This window comes from Triticum urartu, chromosome 7 (assembly GCF_003073215.2).
Source record: "Triticum urartu cultivar G1812 chromosome 7, Tu2.1, whole genome shotgun sequence".
Lineage (NCBI taxonomy): Eukaryota > Viridiplantae > Streptophyta > Magnoliopsida > Poales > Poaceae > Triticum > Triticum urartu.
In genome coordinates, this window is record NC_053028.1 from 617,574,565 (window position 1) to 617,588,474 (window position 13,910).

Here is a 13,910-nt window from a genome sequence, read left to right on the forward strand (position 1 = left end):
CCACGGCAGCTGCAAGGAAGTGCCTCCTTATTACGCGGAAAATAATTATTCCTCCACTTGACAGCAGGGACCCACCGAACGGGCCACCAGTATTTCACAAAAAAACGTTTCCCCCTGACTGCTGGGACCCACAGGACGGGCCACTGTATTTCGCGAAAAAAACGTTCCCCCCGCTGTCAGCTCGGACCCACCGAAAATGCCTCCTTATTACGCACAAAAAAATGAATACCCCCCTGCTAGCTGGGACCCACCTTGGTGGGAGGCTGACTTGTGGGCCTACTAAGTTGACTGGGACGGAGGCCTTTGTCAACTTTAGTCAATATATGAATGATTCTAGCTCCAGTGACCGTACGATGTCCATCCAACGGCTGTAGTGCTTCTTCAGCCTCTAGTCTTCTTGCTCCAGCCGCCCAAAGCAGTGCCGGTCGTGCCGCCTGCTCCTGCCGCCCATGGTCGGCTGTGATGCCGCGGAGGCCTCACCGCCCCTACTACTCCCACCGCTGGCCAGGCCATCCCTCTACGCACCCACACCCCCTGTTATTTTGCGGCGACGGCAGCCTCACACCGCAGCCGAACAAGTGAACCCTCATACTCCTCTACGTGTGGGCATCCACTGCCGTGTCTTCCCTGACTCCGCGTCGTCCCCTTCCTAGGCCTCGCCATCGTCCACTGCCCTGGTGCTCTCGGCGCGGCGTGGTCAACATGGTCAAGGAGTGGCTTCCATCGGACGTGGATTGTACGTGGAGAGGCTGACAGCTGGGTCCACGACCGCAGCAAGGAAGTGCCTCCTTATTACGCGCAAAATAATTATTTCTCCACCTAATAGCTGGGACCCACCAGACGGACCACTGTATTTCGCAAAAAAATGTTTCCCCCTGACTGCTGGGACCCACCAGCTACATCTTCGCATGCAAGAAAGTGCGTCCGGGCAAAAAAAATAACGATTCGCCCCCCTGACTGCTGGGACCCACCAGCTACATCTTCGCAGGCAAGGAAGTGCCTAACAGTCGGGACCCACCTGGTCGAAGCGTATGTAGCGTTGTCATTCTGGTCGCGAACGTGTACGTACATATATACTGGTGGATGTAGAGGCGCGCACGTGTCGTAGTAGAGGCGCGTACATTTCGTAGTAGAGGCGCGCACGTAGCTTGTACAAGTACGTACAACGGCCAGGGTGCAAGAAAGAAAATATGGCCACGTATGTGTACATACGGGCGGGGTCTCGAACGCCTACTCGCTCATACGTACGGCCAGGGCTCGTGTACATGGTTGGGTAGGAACGGAGAAACAACGTCGTCGTCGTGTTCATGGGGAGGCAAGGGAATGCGTCGTGTTCATGGGGAGGCAACGGAATGCGTTGTGTTCATCGGGAGGTAACGGAACGCGTGGGAGCCAACCGGCTGGGTCGGAATGGATTGCATGGTCGTGTTCATCGGGAGGGCTTGGACAGAATAGGCGATGGAAACGAGGCCTGGCGTGCCGCAAAACGGAGGAAACGGACCTCCTACGGTTGAAACGGGGGTCCTGTTGATCGGGAGGGGTGTGGCGTACCGCAAAACGGACGAAATGAACCTCCTATGGTCGAAACGGGGGTCCTGTTGATCGGGAGGGGTGTGGCGTACCGCAAAACGGATGAAATGGACCTCCTACAGTCGAAACGGGGGTCCTGTTGATCAGGAGGGGTGTGGCGTACCGCAAAACGGACAAAACGGACCTCCTACGGTCGAAACGGGGGTCATGTTCATCGGGAGGGGTGTGGCGTACCGCAAAACAGACGAAACGGACCTCCTACGGTCGAAACGGGGGTCCTGTTCATCGGGAGGGGGTGGCGTACCGCAAAACAGGACTCCACGGGATACTGTTCATCTCCACCGTCGACCTCCTCCAGCCTCCACGGCCTACCGTCGACCTCCTCCAGCCTCCACGGGGTCCTGTTCATCCAGCCTCCACCACGCGCAACTCCACCGGCTACTGTTCAACCACCCCTTCACCGTCTACTATTCATCCAGCCCTCCACACCACGGGGTCCTGTTCAACCAACCCTCCATGGGAACCCCTCCACCGTCTACTGTTCATCCAACCCTCCACCACACCACGGGGTCCTGTTCATCCAGAGGTAACGCCACCGCTCACTGTTCATCCAAACCCCCCGCAACGCTCACTGTTCATCCCAGAGGCAGCATCGATCAGCTTCAGTTAGCAGCAGTAGCGAAGGAATCGCTCGATCGGGTTCAGTTAACATCCATCGATCAATCACTCGGGTTCAGTAACGCGTAGCCTGCAGTGCAATCGCTCGGGTTAAGTTAGAGCCCAACGCCTCGCTCGGGTTCAGTTAGAGCCAACGCCTCGCACACACGCGCGTACGTGTACGAGAGAAACGCGCATCGCTCGGCCCCCGACCTCCCACCGTAATTGGGAACTCCCCGAAATTTTCCTCGCCCTCGCTTCTACCACGGTTTTTTACGTCATGGACGGCCCAAAGAATGTCATGCATCTGCGTCTCCGGCCCGCCCAGGACAAAAAGCCCATTTTCTGTCATGATTTTTTGTCATAGAAGTAGGAGCCCACCACATCTATGATGATACCGGGTTTTGTCACAATTATCGTCATATGTATGACAGAAAAAAAATTCGTTCGGCCCAAAATGTCATGGATGTGTCTTTTTTTGTAGTGAGTGTACTGTACGCCTCAGAGTTTTACCGAGCTCAGGAGGGGAGCTCGATGGAAAAGTTGTTCTGGTCTCAGTATACGGGGACCGAACACCCAATGCCCTTGAGCGACCAGCTGAAGCAGTTGGTCGAGCTTCATAAGGCGGCCGAACAGGCCATGAGGGGCCTTATAATCCGGATGTGGCCTGGCGAGCCCCTGTCCGGCAGCTACTTCGGTCTGGTGAGGCGGCTTGTGGATGCCTGCCCACGGCTTGAAGTTATAAAACGGTCTGTCTGCACCGAGGGTGTGCGCAGGACTTTTGCCCGGACAAAGGTGCATTGGGCGAAGCTGGACGCCATGAAGCTGGTGAAGGAGGGGCCGCCGGAGGGCAAGGAGCATCGCTGCCCCGAGATGTATTATGAGAGTGTCATGAAGGGTTCCCGCCTTGTGGCGAATGAATGCGCCAAGGATATAATTTTTGAATGAACATGTTCATGTGATCCTGTAATGTGAAATGAGTTCATCTGCGCTATGCAACACTTTTTTAATTTAAAATATTACCTTCTGTGTGGCCGTTTATAAAATCTGAGAGTTGGCCAGTCGTCGGCTTCTGCCCCCATGTAACTAGTACTGGGGTGTTCGGGATAAACCTAAGCACTCTTTACCCCAATTTTGTGTCCTTCAAGGGAGGTGTTCAGCGCAACAAACCAGGCAATCGGACTATAAGGCTTTATCACTCTCACTTAGCCATAGAAGTCTACAATTTTAAATTTTGGCGAAGCCCCTAGTATTCAGAAGGCCGAATTTGGGGCGCTATACACGCCTAAGCCGGACAAGGCTGACTCCTCGCCCGAAGCGGAAAAAGTCTTTAAGGACTTGAGACCTCTCGAACAACGACCAGTCTCTCGCCTTATCATGACAGTCAGTTTTCGGCTTTCTCTACTGAGGTGCTCGTCCGAAAGAACCGGCACACAATCGCAGTAGTTCTCCCACCGCTACCTTAGCCGATATAGCGGAACGTAAGGTACCAAAGCATGGGAGCCGGGCAAACCCAACTATTGACCCAAGACATGATTCGGAGCTGATGCATATATTGCTATAAGTTCGGGGTGCCGCACTGTCGAAAGTGCTCGGACTTCTCGCGCCGTATTATGGGGTAAACGAAAGCCCCTAGCGTACTGACCGTACCCGAATGTACGGGTGCGGATTGTCATAAATGGACATATAAGAGAAAAAAGGATAAATAATGCAATAATAGACTAATGCTATGCATTGTTATTTAAATAACACGTCGAAGCGTACTGGTACAAGTAGTGCAATAAGCAGAAAGTAGGACTATTCGAAATATCCTATCCAAGGGCAAGCTGCGTATGGATAGTGGAAAGCGGGTATATCAATTATTATGAGAGACCATCTGGGGGTTCCCGTGTACATCTTAGCTTCTTGCCGCCTTGGTTGTTCCTTCCCATAATGTGTCCGGCAATCGTACTGCCGGAAAGGGCTTCCACAGAGTTAGGCCCTGAAAGAGAAAAGAAATGATAAAGGTATACAGCCCCTAGGGCGGGTAAGCCGCATTGCGGGACGTGCCCTGATCGTGCCCCGCCTATGTCCATGGTATTTTCAGTGCGTAATTATGTACGCGCGGCACGGATTTCGTCGCTTGACTGGGACTGGGACGGGGGCCGAATTGCTAGGCGAGCTCTGAATGTGCTAGGCGATCCTATTGCAGTTTATTCCGGACTCACTTGAAGGTGTCCGGGGGCTGTAACGCCGAATTAGTGGTTTGCCTTAAAAGGCTGCTTTGTGCTTCTGCTGCGAGGGCCGCAGTGTGCTCTTTCGTGCGGAGCGAGCGTTCTGTGTTTCCATTTACTGTTATGACCCCCCTAGGTCCTGGCATCTTGAGCTTGAGGTATGCGTAATGCGGTACTGCATTAAATTTTGCAAATGTTGTTCGTCCGAGCAGTGCGTGATAGCCACTGCAAAACGGGACGATGTTGAAGATTAACTCCTCGCTTCGGAAGTTGTCCGGTGATCCGAAGACCACTTCCAGTGTGATTGAGCCCGTGCAATGGGCCTCTACACCTGGGATGACACCTTTAAAGGTGGTTTTGGTGGGTTTGATCCTGGAGGGATCGATAGCCATTTTTGGCACTGTATCCTGATAGAGCAGGTTCAGGATGCTACCGCCGTCCATAAGGACTCGAGTGAGGTGAAATCCGTCGATGATGGGGTCTAGGACCAGTGCGGCGGATCTGCCATGATGGATACTAGTGGGGTGGTCCCTGCGATCAAACGTGATCGAACAAGCGGACCATGGGTTGAACTTTGGGGCGACGGGCTCCATCGCATAGACGTCCCTTAGTGCATGCTTCCGCTCCCTCTTGGGAATGTGGGTTGTGTATATCATGTTCACCGTCTTCACTTGTGGGGGGAACCCCTTCTGTCCTCCCGTGTTCGGCGGCCGGGGCTCCTCCTCGTCATCACTATGCAGCCCCTTGTCCTTGTTTTCGGCATTTAACTTGTCGGCCTGCTTGAACACACAGCATTCTCTGTTGGTGTGATTGGCTGGCTTGTCGGGGGTGCCATGGATTTGACACGAGCGATCCAGTATGCGATCCAAACTGGATGGAGCCGGAGTACTTCTTTTAAATGGCTTTTTCCGCTGACCGGATCTAGAGCCTATGAATCCGTCATTGACTATCGTATCATCGTTGTTATCGCCGTTGTTGCGGCGCTTTGGTCTGTTACGACGCGGTATGCCGTTGGCATCTTTGGTATCCGAAGTGCCCGGATTCCTTGATGTGTTGTTGCTGTGAGCCAGCCAGCTATCCTCGCCCGCGCAAAAGCGGGTCATGAGTGTCATGAGGGCTGCCATAGACTTCGGCTTCTCCTGGCCGAGGTGGCGAGCAAGCCACTCGTCGCGGATGTTATGCTTGAATGCCGCGAGGGCCTCTACATCCGGACATTCGACAATTTGGTTTTTCTTGGTTAGGAACCGTGTCCAGAATTGCCTGGCTGATTCCCCTGGCTGCTGAGTTATATGGCTCAAGTCATCAGCATCCGGTGGTCGCATATAAGTGCCCTGGAAGTTGTCAAGGAATGCATCTTCCAAATCCTCCCAACTGCCGACGGAGTCTGCTGGCAAGCTATTCAGCCAATGTCGAGCTGGTCCTTTGAGTTTGAGTGGGAGGTACTTGATGGCATGTAGATCGTCACCGTGAGCCATGTGGATGTGAAGGAGGAAATCCTCAATCCATACAGCGGGATCTGTTGTACCGTCATACGATTCAATATTTACGGGTTTAAAACCCTCCGGGAATTCGTGATCCATAACTTCATCAGTGAAGCATAGGGGGTGTGCGGCGCCTCTGTGCCGGGCTATATCACGACGCAGTTCATATGAGTCTTGTCTGCTGTATTCGGCCCGGCCGGATTTACCTTTGGTGTATCCGGCGTGACGATCATCGTACCATGTTGGCGCGCGTGCTTGTGACCCATATATTGACGTTGCAAGTTTTGCCCTGCTATCCAATACATCTCGCAGGTCCTGTGTGTTGCCCCGGGCCTTGGTATTTTTGATTGAGTGACGGCGGGTGCAGGCTGAACTTCAAGCCTAAACGCCTCTCTGGCTCGGCCACGCGGTGGCCGGTCAGCCGCATCGTACACTGGTGATGGAGGTTTCAATGCTTCCTCCTCGAGGTGAGGTAGCAACCTGCGTTTTGGGTAACTGTTGGAGGGGCGCTTGAGTTCATATTCCTCGGCCGCAAGGACTTCGGTCCATCTGTCTGTTAGCAAGTCTTGATCAGCTTGAAGCTGCTGTTGCTTTTTCTTCAGGCTATTTGCTGTGGCCATAAGCCGGCGCTTGAAGCGCTCCTCTCGACGGGATCCTCAGGTACGATAAATTCTTCGTCGCCGAGGCTCACCTCGTCTTCGGAGAGGGGCATGTAATTGTCCTCTTCTGGTTCTTCATCTGCCGCCTGCTCTGGAGGGCTAGCTTGTTCATCTTCCCGCTCTACATCGTGCTGGAGGGGATTGTGGTTGTCTTCGGCACTATCTGGAGTGTTATTATCTCCTGTGTCGGTATCACTACATTTGTTGTGACGGGACTTAGAGCGGCGCCGCTGACGTCGGCGCTTGGGTTGCTTCTTGGAGGGGTTATCTTCTGTTGTCTCGTCGCCATTGCCTTCTTTGGGGGTGTCCACCATGTATATATCATATGATGAGGTGGCGGTCCAGCGCCCTGTGGGCGGTGGTTCCTGTTTGTCTCCTACATCGTCTTCCATACCGTCGATGTCTTCGGAGTCGAAGTCGAGCATGTCGGTTAAATCGTCGACAGTGGCTACTAAGTGGGTGGTGGTTGGGCAGCGAATTTCTTCGTCGTCCGCATCCCATTCTAGCCGGACATAGTTCGGCCAAGGTTCTCCTGACAAGGAGAGAGACCTTAATGAATTTAGCACCTCGCCGAAAGGAGAGTGCTGAAAGATATCCGCGGAGGTGAACTCCATGATCGGCGCCCAGTCGGATTCGATAGGCGCGCATGCAAGCGGCTCGGAGTCCGTGGCCGGAGACGAATCCAGTGGTTCGGTGACACGGCTCTCGTAAGGGGTGAAGTCAGTATCCGGCTCCATCGCCACTGAGAGTGCGGCCTCCATGGCGGGGTCTATCCCTCCGTCCTTGGATGGAGCGATTTGCTCCGGATTGAAAGCCGGAGTAGTTGCAGATGCGATCTCCCGAACACTGTCCGACGGCAGAGTTACGTCGTGCTTGTCGTGACTGTGCGGCGCACCTGACACAGGCTCGAATCCGTCGAAGATCAAGTCTCCGCGGATGTCGGTGGTGTAGTTTAAGTTTCCCAATCTGACCTGATGGCCAGGGGCGTAGCTCTCGATCTGCTCCAGATGGCCAAGCGAATTAGCCCGCAGTGCGAAGCCGCCGAATACGAAGATCTATCCGGGGAGGAAAACCTCACCCTGGACCGCATCACTACCGATGATCGAAGGAGCCATCAAGCCTTACGATGACGACACAGTGGAACTCTCAATGAAAGCACCAATGTCAATGTCAAAAACAACGGATCTCGGGTAGGGGGTCCCGAACTGTGCATCTAAGGCGGATGGTAACAGGAGACAGGGGACACGATGTTTACCTAGGTTCGGGCCCTCTTGATGGAGGTAATACCCTACGTCTTGCTTGATTGTTCTTGATGATATGAGTATTACAAGAGTTGATCTACCATGAGATCGTAGAGGCTAAACCATAGAAGCTAGCCTATTGTATGATTGTATGTTGTTCTACGGACTAAATCCTCATGTTTATATAGACACCGGAGGGGGCTAGGGTTACACAAGGTCGGTTACAAGGGAGGAGATCTACATATCCGTATTGCCTAGCTTGCCTTCCACGCCAAGGGGAGTCCCATCCGGACACGGGACGAAGTCTTCAATCTTGTATCTTCATAGTCCAACAGTCCGGCCAAAGGATATAGTCCGGCTGTCCGGAGACCCCCTAATCCAGGACTCCCTCAGCACACATGTACTTCCTCCGTTTCAAAATAAATGTCGCTGATTTAATAACTTTGTACTAAATCAATGACACTTATTTTGAGACAACAGAAGTAAGAACTAAGAAATGGGCAATTCCAATGGCCTCAAGACACTTGTAGATATTTTGTACAAACTATAAATCCTTATCTAGTTACACATATCATACCCTGTAGTAACATCGATCAAGATATCCAAAGATAATAATATGGCCATGAGTGCATATAAATACACTATAAGGCACACATCCACAGAGAAACATAATGTTGCCTATGTTATTTTCTTATATCTAAGTTGGGTTCTTTTGAATGCAATAATTTCTTGATGATCTCTAAAGCGCATCTTAAAAAATAAAGCAAAGCAATGTATTTGTTAAAGTATAAATCATAATTGCGTACGTTTTTTCTAGCGTCATTATGTAATTCATTTTGATACATATACTAATAAATATAGTGGTAAAATTCTTATGATAGGAGGAAATGTTTATAAGTAAAATAGTTTAGTATAAATAAGCAAGAAGTAAAATTGTTATAATATGTGCGGCTATGATAGCAATTGAATTGGCTGACGTAACAGGCGGAGAACCACCCTCACGACTTCTCTGTCATAAACCGTAGTGTTTTTTGTTTGAATTAATAATAGCGTGCCGTGTTTTTCCAAACAATAATAACAAAATTAAATGAGATTATTCGGACTTCAGTGAACTGTGGATTTGAAGTAAAACATGCATAGTAAAATCACAAATGGAGCCCTCTATTTCAGTTTTTTTATTTTTCCACCTCTTAATTTTTTTCCACGAACTCCAGTAATACACCTCATTTCCTGTTGTTAATTTTTTTCTCTTATTTTTTTGCTTGTTTGTTGTATGTAACACCTAATTTCACAGCACAATGACAAACTCAAACATTTCTAATACATAAAACCCAATAATATTAAAATTCAAAATTTGAAGCGCCACAATTTGAATTATAATAAAAAACATAAATCTCAAATTTACAATGAAATGTAAATTAAATCGTCAACATACTCGACATAGTTTAATCTAGATGCAAGAAACAAAATATCTTGATCATCAAACATCACCACTCCCATTGACATTTCCATCATCACCAAATCCACCATTTAACACATCCATCTTTGAAGCCGCAAACTCTGATCGCATAGCCAAGATGTATTCTTTTTTATCAGGATCCATGTTAGAGATGGCAAACACATGGTCTTCTACTCGCTCTTACGTGATCTTTGCCCTCCTCAAGTGACGTCTTGTGCTCCTGAATTTAACACGCCTCCTTCCACTTTGCCTCTTTTTGTCTTGCTTGGCAGCCTCCATTTTCTCCTACATGACCAACATGTCTTGTAACGCATAGCGCCTCCTTGTATACGCCACCATCTACTGCTTTATTCAATTTTTGCCTCCTCTGTGATGAATCACGCGTTGGAGTGGATGTGGATGTGAAAGCCTTGCGGACTTGGTCTTCTTGTTTCTCGGACCTAGCCAACAGTGATGCATGGAAAATGCTCTCCTTTTCTTACTCCCCCTCCATATACAAAAAGCTTGTGCTTCAGCAAGCTACAACCAGATTTTATATGTTAGATATGACAAGAAGTTGATGTGAGAATATATTACGAAGCAAAAGAACAAGTTGATACATGAACTTACATGCTCAATGACAGTGCGGCAGATACTAATCTTGTTCCCCGCCGCGATCGATATAGGCTTGGTGGCGGCCCGAAGCAGCCGCGTCAGTTCCGCCACGGATTTACGTGGAACACGATGGTGGCGCCAGGACCAGTGGTGAGCCGTCGGGAGACCGTGACCACTGAGGTCGTACGATCGAGCAAGCAGGCACAGACATCAGAGTACCTTTCTATCTGTTGTGGATGGGACTATACCGTGAGGCCGGTATCTTCCGGCGCCCCAAGCTCGCCCGGGCGTCTTTGAAGGGCTCCTTCTCACCGTCGACCCGCATTCGTTGCTCGGAGCCGTGCGTCGACGGCGGCGACACCAGCAACCGCCGGGCCGGCCGGTGCTGCCCGCTCGCGTCGGCCAGGCCCAGCGCCAACGACGACGAACTCACGAGCAGAAGCAGCAGCAGCAGCAGAAGTGGCAGCGTCACCGGACGACAAAACCTGTTGGAGGAAGAACTCATCTTGGGTGTCAGGCAGGACTGGAGCCAGGTCTGTGGTCGTGTGGTATGTTCTTCCGCGGCAGTGCGCAGACGAGGAAGGATGGTGGGTGAGGTATGGTTGGGAGAAAAGATGGAGGAGAAGTGGTGCGAGTTAAAGTGGGCTTCGCGGAGGGTTTTATTCCCAGTGGCACTGCGGCAGATCAGTACTATAATCGCCATGGCCAGTAGCTCGGTAGCGAGTAGCCAGCGGCGGTCCTAAACGGGTCCCCAGCTGAGATCTGGACCCTGTATACGCGATAGTATTAGTGACCAAGATGCTACATTCAGAGCGTGAGCTTGATGTGGATTCATGTGCTAATCAGTGATCTAATCGGGAAGTCAGGGGTGTCATGTGCTGCATCTTTGACTGTACTGAGCAACAGTTTCTGCTCTGCACCAAGAGTGACTAAGCATGCATGCTATAGTGTTTATCTGAGCTTCACACCGGTGTTAGTTGGTTCCAAGGACTAATAACCTACCTGCTCGGTTTGTTTAAGCTGGTAACCATGTTCCTCTTGCCGGGATCACGTGACGGAGGCACGTGACGCGTGGAAGCAAGCAGTGCGTGGCTGGCCGTGGCAGGCGCTGCCGTTTACATCCACCCACCGGTCCAAGTTTTCTGCTTCTCCACACACCACGGGATTGCTGTTAGTAGTTCAGTAACACATGGAGAAGTGGTTAATCAACCAAGACAACGTGCAGTTGCACTTTTCACCTCACAAGACTGCATGCATCATCGTGTTCGACCGTCGGGCGCAAGTTGCGGAGAGACAGGTAAGTAAAAAGGAAATCTGAACTCTGAAAATTGAGGAAGCAGCAGAGAGTGCTGCTTGCTTCTGCTGCAAGTAGAGACTACAGACAGAGTGTTTTTGCATGGCGATCGGAGGGACGAAATCACTATTCTGACCTTTTGAACGAACTTTGTCACAAAATGAACTCGACGTGAAAGTATTTCACGATCTGACCTTTTTAGCAATGCCATAGCCCGCGGCGTTTCTGCTTAAAAAAGAAACGCCGAGATAGCTAGCGTTTCTGATCAAAAAAGAAACGCCGAGGTAGCTAGCGTTGCGGATCAGGTAAGAAACGCCGAAGGCACTTGCGTTTCTGGCCATCATAGAAACGCCAAGGAACCATGGCGTTGCTGCCCTCTTTGGTCATAGTTAATTAGCCTTATTAATTAGGTTGTTCATCCACGTTCCACATGCATATGAAAAAGGGCAGCAACACCATGGTCATTGGCGTTTCTATGATAGACTGCAACGCCAGCGCCTTCGGCGTTTCTTATCTGGTCCGCAACGCTAGCTACCTTGGCGTTTCTTTTTTGGTCAGAAACGCTAGCTACCTCGGCGTTTCTATGTTGGACAGAAACGCCGCGGGCTGTGGCGTTGCTAAAAGGGTCAGATCATAAAATACTTTTACATCAAGTTCATTTTGTAACAAAGTTCGTTCAAAGGGTCAGAATAGTGATTTCGTTCCGATCGGAGCCTGTCGTCCAGGGGTCAGGGATGTCACAACCTCGACGAATACACAAAGTTAGTAGGGTTCAAGATAATAACTGGACTTTACAGTGTCATTATCGCTGCTTACAGCATCCAACTCATTCTGAGTAAGTAGACTAGCAGGTAGCAGACGTAGGCGAGAGCTTCTGTATCTGTGAGCAAGATCCATGGCAGGCACAGCACCAGCAGGCACGACGAAAGAACCAAAAAAAAAAAAAAAAACTGGCACTGGCGAGATCCCTCGAGCACCCACAGCTGTCAGCGTGCGTGGAGCGCCGACTGAATCGGCACGGCCGCGTGCCCGACCCGATCGTGTTCGCAGGACGTGCCCTTGCCTTTCGCTTTCGCATGCATGCATGCCCACAGCTTATTACCCAGACAAAACGCGAAGCTAACTTTCGGCCCGGCCAGCCGCGTACTTGACTGTTAGCTATCTGCTGCGGTAATTTTGCTTCGATGCTTGCTGTTTTGCTACATCTATATCTATATATTAATATAAAAAGACTCAAATCGGTACATTCAATTAATATCGGCCATCAAATCATGTCAATCTAAAAAACTAGACTGCTTTAATGTCGAGCGCTCAACACATTTTTCTACTCCTAATGTCTCAGTTGGTAGGTAGCGTTTCGGGTTTAATTTTCGTCCCACCTCACCCGGTCTTTTTTGTTACTTCCTCCTACCTTCCCCTCAGCCGCGAAAAACCAAGAAAAATCCCGTGATCGAGTCCCGCACACGCCCAAACTCCAGTCGTAATTAACTGAGACGATCGAAAATAAACCACCGAGCACAAACCGGCGAAAATTAACCAGCCAGAAGATCGTGCGTGCGTACGAGCGAGGCCTCCTGCCCTCCAGCGCCTATTGACGCACGCCCTAGATCAGATCCCGCCGACGACTGCCCCTCCTCAGCGTCCTCCCGCCGCCCCTCTCCTTCGATCTGATCTCCTTGGCGTCCCGCCGTCGCCGGCGACCCCTTGGCGCCTCGCCGTCGCTGTCACATCAGACGCCGGCCACTCCTCCGCGGCCTCACGTTGTCGTCCTCTCCTTCGCAAGGAACACCCGACCCTTCCTCCGCGGCCTTGTGACGCCGACCACTCCTTCGTGGCCTCACGCCGCCCTCCTCTCCCTCCTTCCTTCGTCCAAGGCCATGACTTCCCCTCCCTGACGCGATCTGACGGAGAGAGGGCCAAGCCTTGCCACTCCGGTGGTCACTTTGGACAAATCCGGTCGGGGAAGCCACCGTAGAGCCTCAACGTCGGCGCAGCAGCAGCAGCAGTCCTTGCGACGGTGAGTGCCGGAGCTCGTCAAGCAACTCGCCGTCGGCGGCCACGACCACCTCATTCCCTGCCGTGCGTCTCCGTCAACTACTATGGCATTGACGCCAGCGAGCTAGGAGCCTACGAGGTAGACGCCCTACTGACTGTGTGGTCAAGGCCTCCACATGGCTCCTCTTGCGGCAGACTGCTGGTTGTTTTTCATGTCCTTGATCACCATAATTTAATCCAAGTCAGGGTAGTCTCTTGCATTAAGCCATCTGGCTCTGCTCTGCAATTTCTTGAGAGAACATTGTGGAGAACCTAACTCATGGATGGTTGGTTCAGTTTTTGGGATGAATTGATGACAAGGAGAGCACGTTGGAAATAGTAGAAGTGGAGACGGGAGAGGATGATGGGAACGATCAAGTACATCACAATCATCGGCATCATGTGGCTCTCCTACACCAACGCAATTCAGGTTTGATAATTGGTGAGATATACCATGTCGTGGTTTATACTCTTACGACTTGTTATCAATTCACTTGGCCGGGTGAAACCCCATGCAAGATTATCACTTTCCCTTGTTCAATAATTTCTGGATTAGTCACTCAATCTTGTTTGGTTTGGTCTTTGGTTCTGTGATTAGCTGAGGGTGGGTGCCATGGTCGTCTATGCTGGGCTTCTGCACGATCACATCTTCCACATGTTCGGTGCTGGAGTGGCTGATCTTGTGGAAGGGTTACGTTTTCCTCTTCTCGTGGATTTTGACCATTGTTTTAGAGGGATTCGGATAATG

At 50.9% G+C, this 13,910-nt stretch overlaps 1 long non-coding RNA gene across 1 annotated transcript; it reads left to right on the plus strand.

Moving 5' to 3' along the window:
- The first annotated feature begins 12,700 nt into the window (after positions 1-12,700).
- On the plus strand, positions 12,701-13,910 carry LOC125524962. The gene is made up of 3 exons (XR_007291083.1): positions 12,701-13,370; positions 13,460-13,604; positions 13,761-13,910. It is a non-coding gene; the product is annotated as an uncharacterized LOC125524962 (long non-coding RNA).